The sequence below is a fragment of the Bufo gargarizans genome, chromosome 2 (genome assembly GCF_014858855.1).
Source record: "Bufo gargarizans isolate SCDJY-AF-19 chromosome 2, ASM1485885v1, whole genome shotgun sequence".
Lineage (NCBI taxonomy): Eukaryota > Metazoa > Chordata > Amphibia > Anura > Bufonidae > Bufo > Bufo gargarizans.
The window spans coordinates 42,868,084-42,895,262 of NC_058081.1; the positions used below are offsets into that span (position 1 = coordinate 42,868,084).

The 27,179-nt window shown below is 45.2% G+C and overlaps 4 non-coding genes across 4 annotated transcripts; all 4 read right to left on the reverse strand.

The window, feature by feature from the left end:
* Positions 1 to 6,463: 6,463 nt before the first annotated feature.
* Positions 6,464 to 6,604, reverse strand: LOC122929775. The gene has a single exon (XR_006388003.1). It is a non-coding gene; the product is annotated as a U4 spliceosomal RNA (small nuclear RNA).
* Positions 6,605 to 8,194: 1,590 nt separating this feature from the next.
* Positions 8,195 to 8,335, reverse strand: LOC122929768. Its single transcript, XR_006387997.1, has one exon. It is a non-coding gene; the product is annotated as a U4 spliceosomal RNA (small nuclear RNA).
* Positions 8,336 to 15,572: 7,237 nt separating this feature from the next.
* Positions 15,573 to 15,650, reverse strand: TRNAK-UUU. Its single transcript has one exon. It is a non-coding gene; the product is annotated as a tRNA-Lys (tRNA).
* A 756-nt stretch (positions 15,651 to 16,406) lies between these two features.
* Positions 16,407 to 16,541, reverse strand: LOC122929792. Its single transcript, XR_006388013.1, has one exon. It is a non-coding gene; the product is annotated as a U4 spliceosomal RNA (small nuclear RNA).
* Between the last annotated feature and the right edge of the window lie 10,638 nt (positions 16,542 to 27,179).

Sequence of the window (27,179 nt, forward strand, 5' to 3'; positions counted from 1 at the left end):
ATATAATCACATTTGCAAATTGCAAGCCTGTGTGTGTCAGACCCACACAGACTGTATTGTGGGCACTGGCTAGTGGCTAGGACTCCACTCATACCGTTACAGGGTGTTATTCACTCAAATACCTTGCAGATAAAAAAAATTCTATTAAAAAAAATTCTGTGATAAAATTACATTTGCAAACCTGTGTGTGTCAGGCCCACACAGACTGTATTGTGGCCACGGGCTAGGCCTCCACTCATACTATTACACGGTGTCATTCACTCAAATACCTTGCAGATAAAAAAAAAATTATATTTAAAAAAATTCTGTGAAATAATCACATTTGCAAACCTGTGTGTGTCAGGCCAACACAGTCTGTATTTTGGCCACTGGCTAGGCCTTCACTCATACCGTTACAGGGTGTCATTCGCTCAAATACCTTGCAGATAAAAAAAAATATATTAAAATTTTTTCTGTGATATAATCACATTTGCAAACCCGTGTGTGTCAGGCCCACACAGACTGTATTGTGGCCAGTGGCTAAGCCTCCACTCATACCGTTACAGGGTGTCATTCACTCAAATACCTTGCAGATAAAAAAAAATCTCGATTTTTTTTTCTGTGATATAATCACATTTGCAAATTGCAAGCCCGTGTGTGTTAGGCCCACACAGACTGTATTGTGGCCACTGGCTAGGCCTCCACTCATACTATTACACGGTGTCATTCACTCAAATACCTTGCAGATAAAAAAAAAATCTATTAAAAAAATTTCGGTGAAATAATCACATTTGCAAACTTGTGAGTGTCAGGCCAACACAGACTGTATTGTGGCCACTGGCTAGGCCTTCACTCATACCGTTACAGGGTGTCATTCACTCAAATACCTTGCAGATAAAAAAAATTATATTAAAAAAAATTCTGTGATATAATCACATTTGCAAACCTGTGTGTGTCAGGCCAACACAGACTGCATTGTGGCCACTGGCTAGTGGCTAGGCCTCCACTCATACCATTACAGGGTGTAATTCACTCAAATACCTTTCAGATAAAAAAATTATATTAAAAATTTTTCTGTGATATAATCACATTTGCAAATTGCAAGCCCGTGTGTGTCAGACCCACACAGACTGTACTGTGCTAACTGCCCACAACTTATATAGGGTGGTACAGTACCTTGCACGCATAAACCACTTATCTAAAAAAAATATGTCAGGCAGAGGCAGGCCACCCCGCAGGGGCCGTCGTGGTCGTGGTGCTGTTATTTACACTAGCCCTGGAATAATGCCCAGTGTTCAGAGGCCACATACCCTGAACCCAAAAAATTCTGAGAAAATAGTTGACTGGCTTACACAGGACACCCAATCTTCAACAGCTTCCGCTAAGAACCTTGACGCACCATCCTCCTCCAGTTCAGCTTTGGTCACTACTCTCCCGCCCGCCGCCACCACCACCACTACCACCACAGCCACCACAGCCGATTCACTTGATCCCTCAGAGGAGTTATTTACACATCAGTTGGATGAAATTAGTGATGCGCAACCATTATTGCCAGGGGATGTAGATAACAGGGATATGTCTCAGTCAGGCAGCATTACACACATGGACATACAGTGTGATGATGATGTTGTACCCGCTGCTGCTTCCTTTGCTGAGGTGTCAGATACAAGTGAAGTGGTTGATGATGACGATGTGTCCGTGGATGCCACGTGGGTGCCTGCTCGAAGAGAAGAAGAAGAGGGGGAAGTTCAGAAGGGGAGACAGAGAGAAGGAAAGAGACGAGTTGGAAGCAGGGGGAGGTCGTCGCAAGGAGCTAGTGGCACAGTCAGACAGCATGTATCGGCACCCGGGGTCAGCCAGACAGCACGCCAATCAACGCATGCTGTTGCCACCACCAGAATGCCATCATTGCAAAGCTCAGCAGTGTGGCATTTTTTTTGTGTGTCTGCCTCTGACAACAGTGATGCCATTTGCAACCTGTGCCAAAAGAAACTGAGTCGTGGGAAATCCAACACCCACCTAGGTACAACTGCTTTGCGAAGGCACATGATCGCACATCACAAACGCCTATGGGATCAACACATAATGACGAGTAGAAACAGCACACAAGCTCAAAGCCATCATCCTCCTCCTGGTCCAGAACCTTCAGCCACGTCAACCACTGCTGTTCTCCTTGCCCCCTCTCAACCACCCGCCACTCCACCTCTCACCTTCAGCAGTTCCATCTCATCTGCCCAAAGTCAGGTGTCTGTAAAGGAAATGTTTGAGCATAAGAAGCCAATGTCACAGAGTCACCCCCTTACCCGACGTCTGACAGCTGGCTTGACGGAACTCTTAGCCCGCCAGCTTTTACCATACCAGCTGGTGGAGTCTGAGGCCTTCAAAAAAATTGTCGCTATTGGGACACCACAGTGGAAGGTACCCGGACAATTTTTTTTTCAAATAAGGCAATCCCAAACCTCTACTCAGTGATTAAAAAGGTAGTCATGGCATCTCTGGCATACAGTGTTGGGGCAAGGGTCCATCTGACCACTGATACCTGGTCTGGGCAGGTATATCACCTACACTGCGCATTGGGTCAACCTGCTGACGGCTGCATGGAATGCGTGGCTCTGCAGCGGAGCTGGTGACACCGCCACGACTTGCAGGCAGGCCTACTGCCACCTCCTCTACTCCTCCTACTCCATCCACTTCCATAACCTCCTCGGCTGAGTCCTCTTCTGCTGCGGCGTCTGGCTGCACATCAACTGAATACCCCCAGCTCCCCAGGGGCTATTCCACATCCCGGATACGACAGTGTCACGCTGTCTTGGGGTTGACTTGCCTGAAAGCAGAGAGCCACACCGGACCAGCACTCCTGTCCGCCCTGAACGCACAGGTGGATCAGTGGCTGACCCCGCACCAACTGGAGATCGGCAAAGTGGTGTGTGACAATGGAAGCAATTTGTTGGCGGCATTGAATTTGGGCAAGTTGTCACATGTGCCGTGCATGGCACATGTGTTGAATCTCATCGTACAACGCTTTGTGTCTAAGTACCCAGGCATACAGGACGTCCTCAAGCAGGCCAGGAAGGTGTGTGGCCATTTCAGGCGTTCCTACACGGCCATGGCTCACTTTTCAGACATTCAGCGCTGAAACAACATGCCAGTGAGGCGCTTGATTTGCGACAGCCCGACACGTTGGAATTCAACACTCCTAATATTTGACCGCCTGCTCCAACAAGAAAAAGCCATCAACGGGTATTTGTATGACTGGGGGGCTAGGACAGCCTCTGCGGAGCTGGGAATTTTTTTGCCACGTTACTGGACGCTCATGCGCAATGCCTGTAGGCTCATGCGTCCTTTTGAACAAACCTAGTCAGTCGCACTGAAGGCAACATCAGCGACCTCATCCCATTTGTTTTCTTCCTGGAGCGTGCCCTGCGAAGAGTGCTGGATCAGGCTGTAGATGAGCATGAAGAGGAAGAGTTGTGGTCACCATCACCACCAGAAACAGCCATGTCATCATCGCTTGCCGGACCTGCGGCAACGCTGCAAGAGGAGTATGAGGAAGAGGAGTCAGAGGAGGAATGTGGCTTTGAGGAGGAGGAAGATCAACCACAGCAGGCATCCTAGGGTGCTCGTTGTTGTCACCTATCTGGGACCCGTGGTGTTGTACGTGGCTGGGGGGAAGAACAGACCGTCAATGACATCAGTGAGGAGGAGGAACGGGAAATGAGTAGCTCGGCATCCAACCTTGTGCAAATGGGGTCTTTCATGCTGTCATGTCTGTTGAGGGACCCTCGTATAAAAAGGATTAAGGAGAACGACCTGTACTGGGTGGCCACGCTACTAGACCCCCGGTATAAGCAAAAAGTGGCAGAAATGTTACCAAATTACCGGAAGTCAGAAAGGATGCTGCAGTTCAAAACCAAGCTAAAACATATGCTTTACACAGCTTATAAAGGGGATGTCACAGCACAACGGGAATCTAACAGGAGAAGAGGGGAAAGTAATCCTCCTCCTACCATGACCACGGCGGCAAGGACAGGACGCTTTACAGATGTGTTGTTGATGGAGGACATGCAGAGCTTTTTCAGTCCTACACATCGCCACAGCCCTTCAGGATCCAGCCTTAGAGAACGACTCGACCAACAGGTAGCAGACTACCTCGCCTTAACTGCAGATATCAACACTCTGAGGAGCGATGAACCCCTTGACTACTGGGTGTGCAGGCTTGACCTGTGGCCTGAACTATCCCAGTTTGCGATAGAACTTCTGGCCTGCCCCGCTTCAAGTGTCCTGTCAGAAAGGACCTTCAGTGCAGCAGGAGGCATTGTCACTGACAAAAGAAGTCGCCTCGGTCAAAAAAGTGTTGATTACCTCACCTTCATTAAGATGAATGAGGCATGGATCCCAAAGGGACTGACAGTGGGGGATACGTTTGACTAACAAAACGCCTGATGACATGCCTTAGCCTCAAAATCGTCCCCACGCTGCTATATTTAATGTCTGCATACCGGATGACTTTCGTGAATTCTCCGCCACCAACTAGGGTTCAAGCCGCAATGTTTTAGTCACCTTTCTGCCTGGAAAACATCAATTTTCTGTAGCAGCGGCTGCAACAATACCTAATTTTTCAGGCATGTGTACATGCCTAATTTTTCTGGCCTCTAGTGCTGCACTGTGGCTGAAAAAACAAAAAAAACGCACATACATGTGTCAATTCCCCTTCGTGATCGGTACCTTGTTGTGGTGAAGGGGCTTGCGTATCACAATGAAGCGATCATCACCTCTATGAGTGTGTTGGCAGTGTTGCCACACCCCAGATAAGGCCGTTGCTTCATTATGATCAGACTTTTTTTTTTATTTGTATGGGTTTTTAATACATAAAATAAAAAAATCATAATAAAGTCTCTTAATAGTTTATTAGAAATAATGCAGACAATTTAAAAAATCCCCTTCAATTCCAATACAAAGCAAGTACAGAGCTCAGAACAAAATTATTTCAGGATGTCGTTTATTCGACAATGATTAATCAATTCGACACACATCCCCGGATAGGGGACGTAACAGGGATTAAACTGTTAGGAATAGTACTAGTTAAGACACCACTCATATAGGGTGTCACAGCACATTGCTCCGTGCACGCGCAGTGCCCCAACTTGGGAGTAAGAGGACCGACCAAGCTGCTTTTTCCATCTCCCGGTTCCTAAAATCAATTCAGTTTGGTGTATCAGAGTTTGGTCTGTCACTGTGAAGGCAGTCGAAGGTACCCGGCCTAAATTTTTTTTCACAAAAGGCAATCCCTGAAATGGGACGTAACAGGGATTAAACTGATGAGAATAGTACTACAGAAAATACCACTCATATCGGGTGTGATAGTAAATTGCACGACGCAGACGCAGTGACCGTGGCGTGGATTCAAACAAAGGGGAGGGAGCCAGCGTTTTTTTAACCATCTCCCTGTTCGAAAAATCTATTTAATAAATAGACCCCAGATTGGGGACGTCACGTAACAGGGATTAAACTGATGAGAATAGTACTACAGAAAATACCACCCATATCGGGTGTGACAGTAAATTGCACGGCGCAGACGCAGTGACCGTGGTGTGGATTCAAACAAAGGGGAGGGAGCCAGCGTTTTTTTAAATGGAAAGTTTGCGGTTGGGCAAATGGACTGTTTGCGGTTGTTTGCGGTGCATTAAAAGGGGAGTTTGGTCTGTCAATGTCTGTGAAGCGGGCGTAAACCTTACACTACCTGATCGATACAACATCATACCTGATCGTATACACACACTGGATGTTTTAAACCACGTTGTTCAAAAAAAATTAGGATTGTTAGGTGATTTATGCCCTTTATGGATTAAAATCCAACTCTGCGTCAACTATGTAATTTTCCATGGGAGTATTGCCATGGATCCCCCTCCGGCATGCCACAGTCCAGGTGTTAGTCCCCTTGAAACAACTTTTCCATCACTATTGTGGCCAGAAAGAGTCCCTGTGGGTTTTAAAATTCGCCTGCCCATTGAAGTCAATGGCGGTTCGCCCGGTTCACCCGTTCGCGAACATTTGCGAAAATTTGCGTTCGCTGTCCGCGAACGGAAAATTTTGTGTTCGCGACGTCTCTACTGTTGAAGTCACGGAGACGATATACTGTATAGAAGACGTCGCTTTCTAAGGCAAATTATTGAGATGGATTTACTTGAACTTTTGAGCTTGTAATCACCCTCTCTGGCCATGACACCCTATCAGCAGCAAGTTCTTGGCAGATCTGAGGGCAAAACCCAGAGTCTAAAGATGCCACCTGTGAGTGCACCCTTATAACCATTTAACTCGCTGATAGTATAGTTGGTAGAGACGTTAGGATGCCTATAACAATGCAACAGGAAATTCGACACCCAAATGGACAAAAATACCATAAAGTAGTCATACACAATGACAGGCATAAATTACTTAGGTAGGCTTCTCAAGCAAGTTCTCTAGTTTTTGCAGCATAATCCAGTCTCCTCAGAGACTATCAAAAATTGTCAATGCTAACTGTATTTCAAGTCATCATGGCGGGGTATTGGGAAAAGTTTTCAACTAGCAATAATCACGCCTCGGATAAACCTCATGGGCTATGATACTGCCACTGCGCAAAGCTGAGATTCTACTAGTGAGGCATAGAAGAGCTAACACAGTGTAGTGATTAAACCTGTGGAGACACCCAGCAGTCAGTAAATGCAGAGCTGGGAATTCTGGGAATGGATATGCTAATAGTCCATGCATACATTGTGGGTGGGCTGTTGCCCCGGGCTATAGGGAGCTGAAGATTGACATAAAATACTGACTCTTTTGTCCACTTTAGCTCTGTGTCAGTAGTTTCCCTAGATAGCCTTCCTGAAAATACTAGAACCACACGGTGGGTAGTGCCACACATAGTGTGGCCAAAACTAATTATGAGAAGGAAATAGTGCCCCTGACAGTAATAGCGCCACATACATAACGGCCCCTAAACAGTGTAGATATGGATACAGTTAAATGTCGCCATTCCCTGGGGAGCCAGTGGTACCTACTTCTAGCGACACCACTGCCTAAGTCAGGTTAGGCCCACCACCCTCTATCTATCTAAAAAATTCATCTCTATTGTTATCATTGTACATATCATCTGTAAGATGTAATCGGTTCTTTGTAAATAATCCCATAAGAAAAATGGTCAAAGGGGCAAGTATTTAGCTCCTAAATGATCTTTTGTGGTGTACTCCGAGTGGGTCGAGGCAACCTAGTTTCCTAGTCACTTTTGCAGTCTTCATTTTTCTCTTCACTTTTGATCCTTTGCGTCATATACCTAACTTTCATGGCAATATCGTATTGGAGTTTTTTTTTTTTTTAACGTGTTTGATTTCTTATCCTAAAAGCTAACGCCCGAACAGGGACTTGAACCCTGGACCCTCAGATTAAAAGCCTACCGACTGAGCTATCCAGGCTTTCTGCAGAGTGATTGAAGTCATGACTTTCTGACCGACTGCGTTTCCCTTCTTTTTATAGCTTCACCTTTTACCATACCGTGCACTAGTACCTGCTTCCTAGAATTATAAAGGGAACTTTCACATATATATTAGGGGATTACATTACCAGTGACTTTCTGGTGATAGCACCAGGAAATCAGCTGAGGAGCATGTCAATTAATAATAGGGGTTCGAGATCTAGAACAGAACACTGCCCCCAGTTTGATATACAAACTGTGACTGACCTGTCAGAACATGTTGGGCAGCATAGTGGTTCTAGCCCTCCAGCACCACTTTTTCCAGATCTTATATGAACCTCTGTATGAAGTTTTGTAAAAAGCAGGTAATTATAGCTCAGTAAAACCTGTATCAATCTGCTGTTGAAGTCACGGAGATGATATATAGACGACGTCGCTTTCTAAGGCAAATTATTGAGCTGGATTTACGTGAACTTTTGAGCTTGTAATCACCCTCTCTGGCCATGACACCCTATCAGCAGCAAGTTCTTGGCAGATCTGAGGGCAAAACCCGGAGTCTAAAGATGCCACCTGTGAGTGCACCCTTATAACCATTTAACGCGCTGATAGTATAGTTGGTAGAGACGTTGGGATGCCTATAACAATGCAACGGGAAATTCAACACCCAAATGGACAAAAATACCATAAAGTAGTCATACATAATGACAGGGATAAATTACATAGGTAGGCTTCTCAAGCAAGTTCTCTAGTTTTCACAGCATAATCCAGTCTCCTCAGAGACTATCAAAAATTGCCAATGCTGACTGTATTTCAAGTCATCATGGCGGGGTATTGGGAAAAGTTTTCAACTAGCAATAATCACGCCTCGGATAAACCTCATGGGCTATGATACTGCCACTGCGCAAAGCTGAGATTCTACTAGTGAGTAGGGATGAGCGAACCCGAACTGTATACATGGACCCGAACCCAAACATTTTCGTAAAAGTCCGGATTCGGGTTCAGTGTTCGGCGCTTTCTTGGCGCTTTTTGAAAGGCTGCAAAGCAGCCAATCAACAAGCGTCAAACTACTTGCCCCAAGAGGCCATCACAGCCATGCCTACTATTGGCATGGCTGTGATTGGCCAGTGCATCATGTGACCCAGCCTCTATTTAAGCTGGAGTCACATAGCGCCGCACGTCACTCTGCTCTGATCAGTGTAGGGATAGGATGCAGCTGCTGCTGTTAGGGCCAGATTAGGCAGTGATTTACTCTTCAAAAACATTTAATGAAGTGATCGATCTACAGCTGTGAATCATTCAACCTCTGCTATTTAATTGCTCATTGTTTTTAGGCTGCCCAGAGCATTTTTCAGTCACTTTTTTCTGGGGTTATCGGCGGCACAAGCTGCCACCAAGTACATTTAACCATCAATAGTGTTTTTTTTTTTGCTATATCCTACATCAGGGGCTTGGCTGTGCTTGCTATTTTATTGAGGGGTGAAATACAATTGCCAAAATAGCAGTACCCTAAATCTGGTGTTTCAGCTGTGGCTAGCCAATTGTAATACTGTCTGCTGTCTGGCAAAGGATATATTTTTTCTGGGTTGAAATACAATTCCCAACTTAGCAATTCCCTAAATCAGTGGTTTCTGCTGTAGCAGGCCAAGTTTAAATCTATCCATAAAAGGGTATATTAGATTGAAGGTGCTGATAGGGTCATCCTCAATAACTTCACACGCTACCGTGCATCTCCAAGTCTAATTCTGTCCGTAAACGTATACCTGTCATCCAGCGCCTAAATACTAGGTCTACAATTTATATTCAGCTAAATCTGTCGTTACTGCTGTGCCTGTATTAGTGTAATACGGTACCTAAATAGATAGCCAGATAGTGTTAGGTGCCTGTAAAAAAAGGCATGAATTTGAATTCAATACATTGGGCCAAATAATTTTTTTCTTATTGTGGTGAACGGTAACTGAGGAAAACATCTAGTAAGGGACGCGGACATGGTTGTGGTGGTGTTAGTGGACCCTCTGGTGCTGGGAGAGGACGTGGCCGTTCTGCGACAGCCACAAGTCCTAGTGTACCAACTACCTCAGGTCCCAGTAGACGCCAGAATTTACAGCGATATTTGGTGGGGACCACTGCCGTTCTAAGGATGGTAAGGCCTGAGCAGGTACAGGCATTAGTCAATTGGGTGGCCGACAGTGGATCCAGCACGTTCACATTATCTCCCACCCAGTCTTCTGCAGAAAGCGCACAGATGGCGCCTGAAAACTAAGCCCATTAGTCTGTCACATCACCCCCATGCATATCAGGGAAACTGTCTGAGCCTTGACTTATGCAGCAGTCTCTTATGCTGTTTGAAGACTCTGCTGGCATGGTTTCCCAAGGGTATCCACCTAGACCTTCCCCAGCGGTGGAAGACATAGAATGCACTAACGCACAACCACTTATGTTTCCTGATGATGAGGACATGGGAATACCACCTCAGCATGTCTCTGATGTTGAAACACAGGTGCCAACTGCTGCGTCTTTCTGCAGTGTGCAGACTGAACAGGAGATCAGGGAGGAAGACTGGGTGGAAGACGATGCAGGGAACGATGAGGTCCTAGACCCCACATGGAATGAAGGTCGTGCCACTGACTTTCAGAGTTCGGAGGAAGAGGCAGTGGTGAGACCGAGCCAACAGCGTAGCAAAAGAGGGAGCAGTGGGCAAAAGCAGAATACCCGCCGCCAAGAGAGTCCGCCTGCTACTAGCCACCGCTATCTGGGACCGAGCACCCCAAAGGCAGCTTCAAGGAGTTCCCTGGCGTGGCAGTTCTTCAAACAATGTGCTGACGACAAGACCCGAGTGGTTTGCACGCTGTGCCATCAGAGCCTGAAGCGAGGCATTAACGCTCTGAACCTTACCAGGCACCTGCATGCAAAGCATGAACTGCAGTGGAGTAAACACCTTAAAAACAAGGAAACTCACTCAGGCTCCCCCTGCTACCTCTTCTGCTGCTGCCTCGGCCTCTTCCTCCGCCTCTGGAGGAACGTTGGCACCTGCCGCCCAACAAACAGGGGATGTATCACCAACACCACCACCTCCGTCACCAAGCATCTCCACCATGTCACACGGCAGCGTTCAGCTCTCCATCTCACAAACATTTGAGAGAAAGCGTAAATTCCCACCGAGCCACTCTCGATCCCTGGCCCTGAATGCCAACATTTCTAAACTACTGGCCTATGAAATGCTGTCATTCAGGCTGGTGGACACAGACAGCTTCAAACAGCTCATGTCGCTTGCTGTCCCACAGTATGTTGTTCCCAGTCGCCACTACTTCTCCAAGAGAGCCGTGCCTTCCCTGCACAACCAAGTATCCGATAAAATCAAGTGTGCACTGCGCAACGCCATCTGTGGCAAGGTCCACCTAACCACAGATAAGTGGACTAGTAAGCACGGCCAGGGATGCTATATCTCCCTAACTGCACACTGGGTAAATGTAGTGGCGGCTGGGCCCCAGGCGGAGAGCTGTTTGGCGCACGTCCTTCCGCCGCCAACGATCGCAGGGCAACATTCTTTGCCTCCTGTAGCCTCCTCCTCCTACTCGGCTTCCTCCTCCTCTTCTTCCACCTGCTCATCCAGTCAGCCACACACCTTCACCACCAACTTCACCACAGCCCGGGGTAAACGTCAGCAGGCCATTCTGAAACTCATATGTTTGGCCCCACCGCGCAGGAGTTGTGGCGGGGTATTGAACAACAGACCGACGAGTGGTTGCTGCCGGTGAGCCTCAAGCCCGGCCTGGTGGTGTGCGATAATGGGCGAAATCTCGTTGCAGCTCTGGGACTAGCCGGTTTGACGCACATGCCTTGCCTGGCGCATGTGCTGAATTTGGTGGTGCAGAAGTTCATTCACAACTACCCTGACAACGCTTCCGGCGTTCACATCCTGCCGCTGCTCGCCTGTCTGCACTACAGTGTAACTTCGGCCTTCTCGCTCACCGCCTCATATGCGACATGCCCACCAGGTGGAACTCCACCTTGCACGTGCTGGACAGACTGTGCGAGCAGCAGCAGGCCAGAGTGGAGTTTCAGCTGCAGCACGCACGGGTCAGCCGCACTGCGGAACAGCACCACTTCACCACTAATGACTGGGCCTCCATGCGATACCTGTGTGCCCTGTTGCGCTGTTTCGAGTACTCCACCAACATGGCCAGTGGCGATGATGCCGTTATCAGCGTTACAATACCACTTCTATGTCTCCTTGAGAAAACACTTAGGGCGATGATGGAAGAGGAGGTGGCCCAGGAGGAGGAGGAGGAAGAGGGGTCATTTTTAGCACTTTCAGGCCAGTCTCTTAGAAGTGACTCGGAGGGAGGTTTTTTGCAACAGCAGAAGCCAGGTACAAATGTGGCCAGACAGGGCCCACTACTGGAGGACGAGGAGGACAAGAATGAGGAGGAGGTGGAGGAGGATGAGGATGAAGCATGTTCACAGCGGGGTGGCACCCAACGCAGCTCGGGCCCATCACTGGTGCGTGGCTGGGGGGAAACGGAGGACGATGACGATACGCCTCCCACAGAGGACAGCTTGTCCTTACCTCTGGGCAGCCTGGCACACATGAGCGACTACATGCTGCAAAAGTCCGGATTCGGGTTCAGTGTTCGGCGCTTTCTTGGCGCTTTTTGAAAGGCTGCAAAGCAGCCAATCAACAAGCGTCAAACTACTTGCCCTAAGAGGCCATCACAGCCATACCTACTATTGGCATGGCTGTGATTGGCCAGTGCATCATGTGACCCAGCCTCTATTTAAGCTGGAGTCACATAGCGCCGCACGTCACTCTGCTCTGATCAGTGTAGGGATAGGATGCAGCTGCTGCTGTTAGGGCCAGATTAGGCAGTGATTTACTCTTCAAAAACATTTAATGAAGTGATCGATCTACAGCTGTGAATCAGTCAACCTCTGCTATTTAATTGCTCATTGTTTTTAGGCTGCCCAGAGCATTTTTCAGTCACTTTTTTCTGGGGTTATCGGCGGCACAAGCTGCCACCAAGTACATTTAACCATCAATAGTGTTTTTTTTTTTTGCTATATCCTACATCAGGGGCTTGGCTGTGCTTGCTATTTTATTGAGGGGTGAAATACAATTGCCAAAATAGCAGTACCCTAAATCTGGTGTTTCAGCTGTGGCTAGCCAATTGTAATACTGTCTGCTGTCTGGCAAAGGATATATTTTTTCTGGGTTGAAATACAATTCCCAACTTAGCAATTCCCTAAATCAGTGGTTTCTGCTGTAGCAGGCCAAGTTTAAATCTATCCATAAAAGGGTATATTAGATTGAAGGTGCTGATAGGGTCATCCTTAATAACTTCACACGCTACCGTGCATCTCCAAGTCTAAGTCTGATGGTTCGGACCCATTCAACTTCTGGGTCTCCAAATTGTCCACGTGGCCAGAGCTAGCCTTTCATGCCTTGAAGGTGCTGACCTGCCCGGCGGCCAGCCTTTTGTCTGAACGTGTATTCAGCATGGCAGGGGGCGTCATTACAGACAAACGCAGCCGCCTATCCACAGCCAATGTGGACAAGCTGACGTTCATAAAAATGAACCAGGCATGGATCCCACAGGACCTGTCCATCCCTTGTGCAGATTAGACATTTATAACTACCTCCCCTTAACAATATATTCTTGTACTCCAGGGCACTTCATTCAATCCTCTTTTTTTAATTTTACCATTATATTGCGGGGCAACCCAAAGTTGAATGAACCTCTCCTCTGTCTGGGTGCCGGGGCCTAAATATCTGACAGTGGCCTGTTCCAGTGGTAGGTGACATGAAGCCTGATTCTCTGCTATGGGACCTCTCTCCAATTGATATTGGTTAATTTTTACTTATTTTTTTTTTTTTTTATTCATTTCCCTATCTACATTTGTTTGCAGGGGATTTACCTACATTTTGCTGCCTTTTGCAGCCCTCTAGCCCTTTCCTGGGCTGTTTTACAGCCTTTTTAGTGCCAAAAAGTTTGGGTCCCCATTGACTTCAATGGGGTTCGGGTTCGGGGCGAAGTTCGGGTCGAGTTCGGATCCCGAACCCGAACATTTCCGGGAAGATCGGCCGAACTTCTCGAACCCGAACATCCAGGTGTTCGCTAAACTTTACTAGTGAGGCATAGAAAAGCTAACACAGTGTAGTGATTAAACCTGTGGAGACACCCAGCAGTCAGTAAATGCAGAGCTGGGAATTCTGGGAATGGATATGCTAATAGTTCATGCATACATTGTGGGTGGGCTGTTGCCCTGGGCTATAGGGAGCTGAAGATTGACATAAAATACTGACTTATTTGTCCACTTTAGCTCTGTTAGTAGTTTCCCTAGATAGCCTTCCTGAAAATACTAGAACCACACGGTGGATAGTGCCACACATAGTGTGGCCAAAACTAATTATGAGAAGGAAATAGTGCCCCTGACAGTAATAGCGCCACATACATAACGGCCACTAAAAAGTGTAGATATGGATACAGTTAAATGTCGCCGTTCCCTGGGGAGCCAGTGGTACCTACTTCTAGCGACACCACTGCCTAAGTCAGGTTAGGCCCACCACCCTCTATCTATCTAAAACATTAATCTCCATTGTTATCATTGTACACATAGGACATATCATCTGTAAGATGTAATCGGTTCTTTGTAAATCTTCCCATAAGAAAAATGGTCAAAGGGGCAAGTATTTAGCTCCTAAATTACCGTATTTTTCGTTCTATAAGATGCACCGGCCCATAAGATGCACGTAGGTTTTTGAGGAGGAAAATAAGAAAAAAATATTTTTAACCAAAAGGTGTGCTTTTGGTGGGTTTGAACTAATGGCGGACTGTTATGGGGTGGGGGATTTGTGGATGGCACTGTTATGTGGGGGATCTGTGGATGGCACTGTTATGGGGGAGCTGTGGATGGCATTATGATGGGGGGGGATCTGTGGATGGCATTATGATGGTGGGGGGATCTGTGGATGGCATTATGATGGTGGGGGATCTGTGGATGGCATTATGATGGTGGGGGGATCTGTTGATGGCATTATGTTGGTGGGGGGATCTGTGGATGGCATTATGATGGTGGGGGGGATCTGTGGATGGCATTATGATGGTTGGGGGATCTGTGGATGGCATTATGATGTTGGGGGGGATCTGTGGATGGCACTGTTATGGGATAGTGGATCTAAAGATGACACTGCTATATGTGTCATCCACAGATCCCCCCATAACAGTCCCATCCACAGACCCCCCAATCATAATGCCATCCACAGATCCCCCCATCATAATGCCATCCACAGACACCCCATCATTATCCCATCCATAGATCCCTAAGGAGGGGCTGTAGTAGGCGGGGAAAGCGGCGGGCAGTGCAGGCACTGTACTCTAGCCCCACCGCTCAGTATGTACTGTATTATACCTAGTGTTACCGTAATCATAATATCTAAACTGCGCTCCCCCTGCTGCCCATCTGTACCGTACTTACCAATACACATGTCACACTCCGTCTCCTGTAGTAAGCGCTAGCAGGCAGGCCGGGCTGCAGGTGGCCGTAACTCACTGAGGTCACGTGCCTGCTCCCCCTGCTTCATTCATAAAGTAGGCGGAGCAGGCACGTGACCTCAGAGTGTTACGGCCGCCTGCAGCCCGGCCTGCCTGCTAGTGCTTACTACAGGAGACGAAGTGTGACATGTGTACTGGTAAGTACGGTACAGATGGGGGGCAGTGGGAGCGCAGTTTAGATATTATGATTAACACTAGGCATAATACAGTGCACACTGAGCAGCGGGCCAGAATATAGTGCCTGCACTGCACGCCGCTCTCCCCGCCGACTACAGACCCTCCTCCCTCCTCACTAATACATCGCAGTTTGCGATGCTGCAGCATCGCAGACTGCAATGTAAATTGCCAGCATTCGCCCCATAAGACGCAGGGGCACTTTTCCCCCACTTTTGGGGGAAAAAATAACATCTTATGGGACAAAAAATACGGTAGCTTTTGTGGTGTTCTCCGAGTGGATCAATGCAACCTAGTTTCCTAGTCACTTTCGCAGTCTTCATTTTTCTCATCACTTTTGATCTTTTGCCTCATATACCTAACTTTCATGGCAATAACGTGTTGGAGTTTTTTTTTTAACGTGTTTGATTTCTTATCCTAAAAGCTAACGCCGAACAGGGACTTGAATTCTGGACCCTCAGATTAAAAGTCTGATGCTCTACCGACTGAGCTATCCAGGCTCTCTGCAGAGTGATTGAAGTCATGACTTTCTGACCGACTGCGTTTCCCTTCTTTTCATAGTTCCACCTTTTACCATACCGTGCACTAGTACCTGCTTCCTAGAATTATAAAGGGAACTTTCACATATGTATTAGGGGATTACATTACCAGTAACTTTCTGGTGATAGCACCAGGAAATCAGCTGAGGAGCATGTCAATTACAAATAGGGGTTCGAGATCTAGAACAGAACACTGCCCCCAGTTTGATATACAAACTGTGACTGACCTGTGAGAACATGTTGGGCAGCATAGTGGTTCTAGCCCTCCAGCACCACTCTTTCCAGATATTATATGAACCTCTGTATAAAGTTTTGAAAAAGCAGGTAATTATAGCTCAGTAAAACCTGTATTAATCTGCTGTTGAAGTCACGGAGACGATATATAGACGACGTCACTTTCTAAGGCAAATTATTGAGCTGGATTTACGTGAACTTTTGAGCTTGTAATTACCCTCTCTGGCCATGACACCCTACCTCTTGGCAGATCTGAGGGCAAAACCCGGAGTCTAAAGATGCCACCTGTGAGTGCACCCTTATAACCATTTAATGCGCTGATAGTATAGTTGGTAGAGACGTTAGGATGCCTATAACAATGCAACAGGAAATTCGACACCCAGATGGACAAAAATACTATAAAGTAGTCATACACAATGACAGGCATAAATTACTTAGGTAGGCTTCTCAAGCAAGTTCTCTAGTTTTTGCAGCATAATCCAGTCTCCTCAGAGACTATCAAAAATTGCCAATGCTGACTGTATTTCAAGTCATCATGGCGGGGTACTGGGAAAAGTTTTCAACTAGCAATAATCACGCCTTGGATTTTTATATATTTTTTTCCCTCAGTTCAAAGACAATCACACATCATTTCAAGCAAAATGAATCACAATATCGAGGCCTTAAAAAAACATCATCGGGAAATTTCTAAACTAAAATTGTTAGTCAAGATACCTCAAAGAAGTCTTTTCCATTGCGTAATCTTCCAAATATCCTCTGCCTTATCTTCTCCATTTCTTTTCTTGTCAACCAGATAAACTGTAAACAATCTTGATAAAAAAAATCCTTCTGCAATCTTCAGGAGAAAGAGATAAATGCTTAAAAACTAGAAGATTTCTTATATCCCATAAAACTTCTTTAAAAATACTAAAAATAATCCAATAAATACATAAGATAAGATGCCTTTATTGTCACTGTACAATACAATGTAATACAATGTACAATACAATGAAATGTTGTTTGGAGCAATCCTAGATGCCATGGACAGAGGAACAAGAACTGACATTTAAACTAAAGCATTACACTAGAAAAAAACAAAACATTGCACTCGAAGGCATTACTATTCACAGTTCACAGCATATATATAGCAAGAGCAAAGTGAGTCTTTTGGGGCTTTAAGATCTTGACCAACTAAAACACATTCAAAAGAAAAATTGGAAAGACCTAAAAGCGCTATAAAAATTCTTTCTAACATCTTAAAACATTGTCTGGAAAAAGGACAGCTCCAAAAAACATGCTGAATGTCCTCAATGCCTCCACAACCCACTCTTGGACATTTATCTGTCACTGGAATCCCTCTACCATATAACAGAGACGGCCATGTAATGACAACCAAACAATGTCTTTTTGTCTATTTGTTAGACCAAAAACATTAAAAAGTTTCCACGTCTTACTTGCTTGTACATTATTACAGAATGGCACATCACATAAAATCTTTACTTTTAAAATGTTGCATAATTTTATCTTTCTCAGGGTTACCCAAAGAGCTTAGTTCATACTGATCATTAAATAACCTGAGGACCACATAGAAGGAAGGCAGTACAAATGACATTGGTCTTCTCAAATCCTTTTCACACCAGCCCCACTTGATAAAAAGCCATCCTGCTAAATATCTGCACATATGAGACGTTCTAAAAGAACGCTTAAAAGTCTTGAAAACATTTAAAAAATAATGCATTTTTAGAAATAAGTCAATGTTCGGAAAATCATATCCACCCATTCTGCTACTGCTCATTACAACTGTCCTCTTCACTTTCTCAATGTTTGATCCCCAAAAAAACACAAAAAGCTTTCTTGTCATCCTTTTAGTCCATAACTGTGTAGGTGGAAAGATTACTGCTGTATACAGTAGTAACGGGAGAATCACAGTCTTTATAATTAAAATCTTCCCTTTCAGCGACAAATTTCTCAATTTCCAAAAATTTATCTTCATATCCACTTTCTTTTCCAATTCTTTGTAACTACTCTCTCCTTTGAAGTCTTTTCTAAAACCAATCCCCAGTACTTTCAGTTCATTCTTTTGGATCACACCTTCCACCTCCAAATCCACCTTCCGACCAAAATTACATAGCTGAGTTTTATTCCAATTAATTGACATCCCTGCTATACAACAAAATATTCTTGTATGCAAATTAACCCTATTTAAATCTGCTTGTGAACTACAAATAAAAAACACATCATCCATATAGCCCAGGTACTTCACAGTTCCTCCATTGCTGCCAGGGATCAGAAAACCATCCACACACTTGTCCCTCTGCACATTTTTCAGTAGAGCTTCCATAATACAAATAAAAAGTATTGGAGACAGCGGGCATCCCTGCCTCACACCAGATAATATCCTAATATTCTCCCCAACATGACCATTAATCAAAATCTGACTGGTAACACCTTGGTAAAGCCCCTTTATAATTAGCAACAACTTCTCAGGAATCCCCAAGCGTGCAAGTGCCGCAAACATGAACCTATGAGAAACCTTGTCGTATGCCTTCTCAAAATCAATAGATTCAGCCAATAAAACCCCATTATTAACATTTGTATGATACACAATATCCCTTAAAAGCATCAAATTATCAGAAATCCTCCTACCCGGTACTGCACAGGTCTGATACTCCCCTACCATCAAGCCAATCATTTCTGACATCCTATCCGCTATGATTTTGGTAACAATTTTGTAATCACTATTTAACAAGGATATCGGGCGCCAGTTTTTGATATCTTTTATCCCCCTTCTTATGCACCAACGTAATAACACCTTTCTTCATAGAATTTGATAAAATACCTGTGTTAAAAACATATTGCACAACCCGAATTACCTCCTTACCAATAAAATCCCAGCACACCTTATAAAACTCAGCGGGGAGGCCGTCCGAGCCTGGAGTTTTCCCTCTTGCCATCTTCTCCACAGCTCTTTTGACCTCCTCCTCCTGCACCTCATTATTTAAAACACAAATCTTCTCAACAGGGATATTATTTTCTAAAATCATACAATAGTCATCTATTTCTTTTTTGCTAGCTTTACTTTCATTACTAAAAAGATTTTTATAAAAGCCGGTAATCTCATTCACCATATCAGATCCGGATGCTTCACCTGTTGATGTTAAAACAGACTTAAAACAACCTTTGGGTCTAAAACACTTTTTTTTTAAATATCGGGAACACTGTTCATTTTCTTCCATATGCTGTATTTTTGACTGATACACTATATTCTTCCCTCTGTTTTTCAGATTTGCCTTTATTTCTTCTTTAATCTGCAAAATTTCTTGATCCACTTCTAATCCTATCTGTCTAAATTTATATAATGCTTCCAGCTTGGATACAAGAACAGCATCCTTTCTTTTTTTTTCCTGTGCCTTCCTAAAACCAACCCTCCTAAAATATTTAGCAAACTCTTCTTTTGCCCAATCCCACCATACAAGCAAACTCTTAAAATCTGGCTGACAGTACACACAGGAATCAAAAACTTGCTTAAAACCCATTAATACGTCCTCTTCCTTCAACAATTCAACATTTAATTTCCAATTTCCTTTGCCAAAGATGATGGATTCATTAATACTGATTTCAGCACAAACAATCTTATGATCGGAAAAGGAAGTCATCATTAGAGAACGAGAAGCTTTAACACCTTCTGATACCAACACATAATCTAAACGAGATTTGCAGCGCCCACTATCTGCAAAATATGTGAATTTTTCCTCAGTGTCCACCATCAGCCCCACATCAGTGTAATGCTAATCTTGTATTATATCATTTAGCACAGTTGAGGAAGCATCTACCCTAGCTTCAACAACGCCTTCTCTATCTTTGACAGATCTGATGCAATTAAAATCACCAGCTACCACTGTAAAATCTCTGACAGGCAAATAAAACTTTAGAGTCTCAAAAAAAGGCAACCGTGCTTGTTTCTCAGCAGGAGCATATATGTTGAAAACACGGATCCTTTGTCCTAAAAACTCCAAGTTTAAAATCATAAAACGCCCAGGTAAAACAATTTTACAGTCTAAAACAACAACATGACTACTTCTAATTAAAATACCAACTCCTTCACTTTTATTATCCAGACCAGTTGACCAGAAGGACTGTCCTTTCTTCCATTCACTCTCATGAGGAGAGGATCTTATTGCACATTCCTGTAAACACATAATATCAGCTTGCACATCCTCCAAAAAATCAAATACTGCTGCCCTCCTGACACTGGAGCAGATGCACCTCACGTTCAGTGTGGCTACAACAATAGTGATGTCCCGAACTATTCGCCGGCGAACAGTTCACGGCGAACATTGCTTGTTTGCCGCGGCGGGCGAACATTTGCGATGTTCAGTCCGCCCCCTTTACATCATCATTGAGCAAGCTTTGACCCTGTACCTCACAGTCAGCAGACACATTCCAGCCAATCAGCAGCAGACCCTCCCTCCCAGACCCTCCTACCTCCTGGGCAGCATCTATTTTAGATTCATTCGGAAGCTGCATTCTTAGTGAGAGGAGGGACAGTGCTGCTGCTGCTGATCTAATAGGGAAAGCGTTATCTAGTGCAGTGTTCTGAACTTCTGTGTCCACAGACTCATCTGCTATAAGGACAGCGTCCTGACAGCACCCCAAAAAGCCCTTTTTAGGGCTGTTACATCAGTCAGCTTTTTTTTATTTTTATATATATTGCAGTTGCCTGCCCGTGTGTGAGAGGCTGCAGGCTCACAGACAGTACTGTGTGCACACCATTCATACAGGGTGTCACAGACAATACCTTGCAGATAAAAAAAAGTCAATTTATTATTTATCTGTGATATAATCGCAGTTGTAAGCCAGTGAGTGTCTGGCCCACAGACTGTGCTGTGGCCACTGGCTAGGCCACCACTCATACCGTTACAGGGTGTCACTCTCAAATCCCAATACCTTGCAGATAAAAAAAATCTATTTATTATTTATCTGTGATATAATCGCAGTTGCAAGCCAGTGAGTGACTGTCTGGCCCACAGACTATACTGTGTGCACACCATTCATACAGGGTGTCACAGACAATACCTTGCAGATAAAAAAAAGTCAATTTATTATTTATCTGTGATATAATCGCAGTTGCAAGCCAGTGAGTGTCTGGCCCACAGACTGTACTGGGTCCCACTGGCCAGACCACCACTCATACCGTTACAGGGTGTCACTCACAATACCTTGCAGATAAAAAAAGTCAAATTATTTTTTCAATGTGATATAATCGCAGTTGCAAGCCAGTGTGTGTCAGGCCCACACAGACTGTACTGTGCCCACTGCCCACAACTTATATAGGGTGGCACAGTACCTTGCACGCATAGTACCACTTATCAACAAAAAAAATGACAGGCAGAGGCAGGCCACCCCGCAGGGGCCATCGTGGTCCTGGTGCTGTGATTTCCACTGGCCCTGGAATAATGCCCAGTGTTCAGAGGCCACGTACCCTGAACCCTGAAAAATTCTGAGAACATAGTTGACTGGCTTACACAGGACACCCAATCTTCAACAGCTTCCGCTAAGAACCTTGGCTCACCATCCTCCTCCAGCTCAGCTTTGGTCACCTGCTCTCAAGTTACCACTCTCCCGCCCGCCGCCATCACCACCACTACCACCACAGCCGCTTCACTTGATCCGTCAGAGGAGTTTAATTACACATCATTTGGTTTAGTTTGTAAAATATTTTATTGGAAAAAGAATGAAAGATGTCATCATCTTAGACATATAAAGTACATCAGGTCTTATCCAAACATTGCACGTCAAGATTCAGACATTTACATGGACAATTTTGCATTAGTTTTACAGCAAGTAAAAACACAATTAAACAACAAAAAGCGAAATTAAATGAAAGTCTAAAATAAGCATAATATCTCTAGATTTAAACTGCCTGAGTACCATAGTATAGCGGGGGTCCGCCCATCATCCTCCTATGAACAGCGGGACGCATATTTTGATAGAACAGCTTGTGATCCTTATTATATATTTTAAGTAAAATCACGGAATTTCTTCCAGGGCCCCCACACCCTCTCGAAAAGGGGGGTATTGTTGATCTCCCAATGGGCTATTTGCTCCATCCGGAACACCTGGTCACAACGGGCCAGCCAGTGCGGGATATTGGGCACTATTGTCGACTTCCAGTTTGAGGCTATTAGGAGTCTAGCTACTGCTAAAAGATGTTGGTGTAAACGATTAGCATAAAGAGAACGGCAGGTCGTCGGTTTTAGACCTATAAGACAATACTGTGGCAAAAGTGGAAAAGTTTCGCCTTGCAGCTTAGAAATAATGTCACACACTACCCTCCAGAAGGGTGCCAGTAAGTGGCAGTCCCACCAAATGTGAACAAATGAACCCTCAGCATCCAAGCATCTCCAGCACTGCGATGGAGAGGAAGGAAAGATCCTATGTAATCTCATTGGGGTGTAGTACCATCTAGTAATCATTTTGTAATAGTTCTCTTGCAGGCGTACACATCTAGATATTTTATTAGTTTGAGACAGCAATAATTTTATTTCGCCAGACGTGAACTTAGTGTTCAGATCTTTCTCCCAACTCCTAATGAAAGGGGGAGTAGTTGTTTGGGCTGTTTCAAGTAGTGAGGCGTAGATTTTGGAGATTTTTTGTTTAGGCTCATTCAATCCTAGGGCCATCTGTTCAAATCTGGTGGGTTCAGTTTGGCACTGAGGCACTGTTCCTGTGGTGGCTTTCAGAATGTGTGCATACTGAAAACGGGATAGATTCCCTAGCTGAATACAATCTAAGTCTGCGTTCTCTCCCTCATGCCTGGCACAAATGAAATCGTGTATCGGGGTGGAAATCGTCCTAGGCCCTTCACCTAATGTTGACCTGAACTCTGGGGTGGAATCCCACAAGACATCTCTAACCTGTAGTAAAGGCGTGGTTCGCTCTGATATCAATTTATTTGACACTTCTGCGAACCAAACTTTGAGGGTATTGCGTGTAAGAGGATTGGTTATCTGTCTCATGGTCTCCTGTCTATAGCTCGAAAGTAACGCTAGGGATCGCAATGGGATACCCGTTAAATCCTGTTCTAACCCAACATCTAGCCTCTCTGGCGGATTACGTATCCATTCTAAAACTCTCAAGCCCTGTATTGACTTGTAATAGAGTAGAAAGTCTGGTACCCCTAAACCCCCTAATTTATGGTGCTTAATCACTTGGTTGTAGGGCAGTCTAGGTCTGGCACTACTCCAGAGGAAGCGCATCAGTATCCCCTTTAGCTGCAGGAAGAAAACTCTAGGTACACCTATTGGCAGTACTTGTAAATAATAGAGCACCTTCGGCAGAATCATCGATTTGATTAAAGTCCTCCGGCCAAACCAGGAGGTGAACGGCAGGTCCCATGATGTCATAAGTTCCTTAACCTTTCGTGGAATATTTTTAAAATTTTCCTCGTACAAGTCTGAATAGCGGGAAGTTATATTCACACCCAGGAAAGGGATACTACTAGTAGACCAGGCATAAGGGGTACTCTGTTCTAACTGGGATTGTGCTTGTGAGTCCAGCGAAACATTCAAAACTTGCGATTTGGAGAGGTTGACTTTGAAGTTTGATAGATCTCCATAATACTCCAATAGGGTATGGATCGCTGGGAAAGCCTCGCTGGGATTCGTGATAATGAGGAGGAGGTCATCTGCAAACGCAGCAAGAGAGTGGGTTCTCCCTTTTATGGTCACTCCCTGGATCCTTTGATCCTGCCGTACAGCTTGTAATAATGGCTCCACTGACAGAATGAAAAGGAGTGGGGAAAGGGGACAGCCCTGTCTAGTGCCATTACTAATTGTGAAAGGGAGGGAAAGTGTGTTATTCACTAGGACTCTTGCGCTAGGGTTGCCGTACATAGCCATTACTGCCGTTATAAAGCTATCTGGTATTGCAAAGGTCTTCAGTGCAGTACACATAAAAGACCAATCCACTCTATCAAAAGCCTTCTCGGCATCTGTGCCGAGAAGAACTTATGGAGTGGAAGTAGAGTTAGCGTGGTGGATAATGTTAATCAGCCGACTTATATTCATTCTCCCCTCACGGCCACTAACAAAACCAACTTTCTCAATATGGATCAATTGGGGTAATAGCGGCTGAAGGCGAGATGCAAGCATCTTAGCTAGTAGTTTTAGGTCCGTATTGAGTAAGGATATTGGTCTATAACTGGCGCATAATGAGGGATCTTTCCCGTCCTTAGGGATAATTGTTATTTGGGCTGCTAACATGTGAGGATGCAAGGGTTTACCTTCCCATAGAGAATTACACACCATTAAAAATCTGGGTAGGAGGGTTGCGTGGAAGGAGTCATAATATTTCATCGGCAATCCTGTCCGGGCCTGGGCTTTTGTGTAAGGGTGAATCTTTAAGAGCTTTCCTTAGTTCAACAATGTCAAATGGGCGGGACAACGTCTGTGATTGCTCTTTCTTTAGTTTGGGCAGATTAAGTTTTGATAACCAGTTCTTCATGTCTAAGAGTTTAGCATGTCTCTCCTTACTTAAATTATATAGTTTAGTGTAATAGTCTGTGAAACATGACGCTATTTGTTCAGTTTGGTAGACCATTTGTGTCGGGTAATGTTGGATTTTTTGGATGTATGAGTGGGCTTTACGTTTTTTCAGTTGGGATAACATAAATTTAGAGGCCTTGTCACCATGGGCATAATACTTAAACTTGGCTGACAAAAATAATTTTGCCGATCTAGAGTTAAGCAGATTTTTCATTTGCGATCTAAGGAGGTCAAGGTTTCCTAGTATCTCAGGTGCCTGTTTTTTTTATGTAAGGACTCCGTCTTAGATATTTGGCTCTGTAACTCAATTATATCCGCCTCTCTACGTTTTTTGAGATACGAGCCAAGAGAGATGAAGTGTCCCCTCACTAGGGATGAGCGAACCCGAACTGTATAGTTCGGGTTCGTAACGAATTTTGGGGTGTCCCTGACACGGACCCGAACCAGGACATTTTCGTAAAAGTCCGGGTTCCGGTTTGGTGTTCGTCGCTTTCTTGGCGCTTTTTGAAAGGCTGCAAAGCAGCCAATCAACAAGCGTCATACTACTTGCCCCAAGAGGCCGTCACAGCCATGCCTACTATTGGCATGGCTGTGATTGGCCAGTGCAGCATGTGACCCAGCCTCTATTTAAGCTGGAGTCACATAGCACCGCCCGTCACTCTGCTCTGATTAGCGTAGGGAGAGGTTGCAGCTGCGACAGTAGGGGGCGAGATTAGGCAGTGATTAACTCCTCCAAAAGACTTCATTCAGAGATCGATCTGCAGCTGTGGATGATTGAACTGCTGCTATTGAATTGCTCACTGTTTTTAGGCTGCCCAGAGCGTTTTTCAGTCACTTTTTTTCTGGGGTGATCGGCGGCCACTTTGTGTCTTGTGGTGCGCCAGCACAAGCTGCCACCAAGTGCATTTAACCCTCAATGGTGTGGTTGTTTTTTGGCTAAATCCTACATCAGGGTGAAGCTGTCACACCAAGTGCATTTAACCAGCAATAGTCTGTTTATTTTTTGGCCATATACTACATCAGGGGCAAGCTGCGCCTGTCACCAAGTGCATTTAACCCTCAGTAGTGTTGTTGGTCAAGCTGTCACACCAAGTGCATTTAACCATCAATAGTGTGGTTATTTTTTGGCCATATCCCAGTCTAATTCTGTCAGTAAACGTATACCTGTCACCCAGCACCTAAATACTAGGCCTCAAGTTTATATCCAGCTAAATCTGTCGTTACTGGTGTGGCTGGTCAAGTTATTTAGTGTCCGTCAAAGCACAGTTTTTGTTCTGGGTTGAAATACAATTCCCAATTTAGCAATTTCCTAATTTAGTGGTTTCTGCTGTATCAGGCCTACTTTAAATTTATCCCTAAAAGGGTATATCAGATTCAAGGTGCACATAGGGTCATTCTGAATAACTTCACACACGCTACTGTGCATTTCCAAGTCAAATTCTGTCAGTAAACCTATACCTGTCACCCAGCGCCTAAAGAATAGGCCTCAAATTTATAGTCAGCTAAATCTGTGGTTACTGCTGTGCCTGTATTAGTGTAATACGGTACCTAAATAGATAGCCAGATAGTGTTAGTTGTCTTTAAAAAAAGGCCTGAATTTGAATTCAATACATTGGGTCAAATAATATTTTTGTTGTTGTGGTGAACGATAACAATGAGGAAAACATCTAGTAAAGGACGCGGACGCGGACATGGTCGTGGTGGTGTTAGTGGACCCTCTGGTGCTGGGAGAGGACGTGGCCGTTCTGCCACAGCCACACGTCCTAGTGTACCAACTACCTCAGGTCCCAGTAGCCGCCATAATTTACAGCGATATTACAGCGACAGGGGCCCAATGCCGTTCTAAGGATGGTAAGGCCTGAGCAGGTACAGGCATTAGTCAATTGGGTGGCCGACAGTGGATCCAGCACGTTCACATTATCTCCCACCCAGTCTTCTGCAGAAAGCGCACAGATGGCGCCTGAAAACCAAGCCCATCAGTCTGTCACATCCCCCCCATGCATACCAGGGAAACTCTCTGAGCCTCAAGTTATGCAGCAGTCTCTTATGCTGTTTGAAGACTCCGCTGGCAGGGTTTCCCAAGGGCATCCACCCAGCCCTTCCCCAGCGGTGGAAGACATAGAATGCACTGACGCACAACCACTTATGTTTCCTGATGATGAGGACATGGGAATACCACCTCAGCATGTCTCTGATGATGACGAAACACAGGTGCCAACTGCTGCGTCTTTCTGCAGTGTGCAGACTGAACAGGAGGTCAGGGATCAAGACTGGGTGGAAGACGATGCAGGGGACGATGAGGTCCTAGACCCCACATGGAATGAAGGTCGTGCCACTGACTTCCACAGTTCGGAGGAAGAGGCAGTGGTGAGACCGAGCCAACAGCATGGCAAAAGAGGGAGCAGTGGGCAAAAGCAGAACACCCGCCGCCAAGAGACTCCGCCTGCTACTGACCGCCGCCATCTGGGACCGAGCACCCCAAAGGCAGCTTCAAGGAGTTCCCTGGCATGGCACTTCTTCAAACAATGTGCTGACGACAAGACCCGAGTGGTTTGCACGCTATGCCATCAGAGCCTGAAGCGAGGCATTAACGTTCTGAACCTTAGCACAACCTGCATGACCAGGCACCTGCATGCAAAGCATGAACTGCAGTGAAGTAAACACCTTAAAAACAAGGAAGTCACTCAGGCTCCCCCTGCTACCTCTTCTGCTGCTGCCGCCTCGGCCTCTT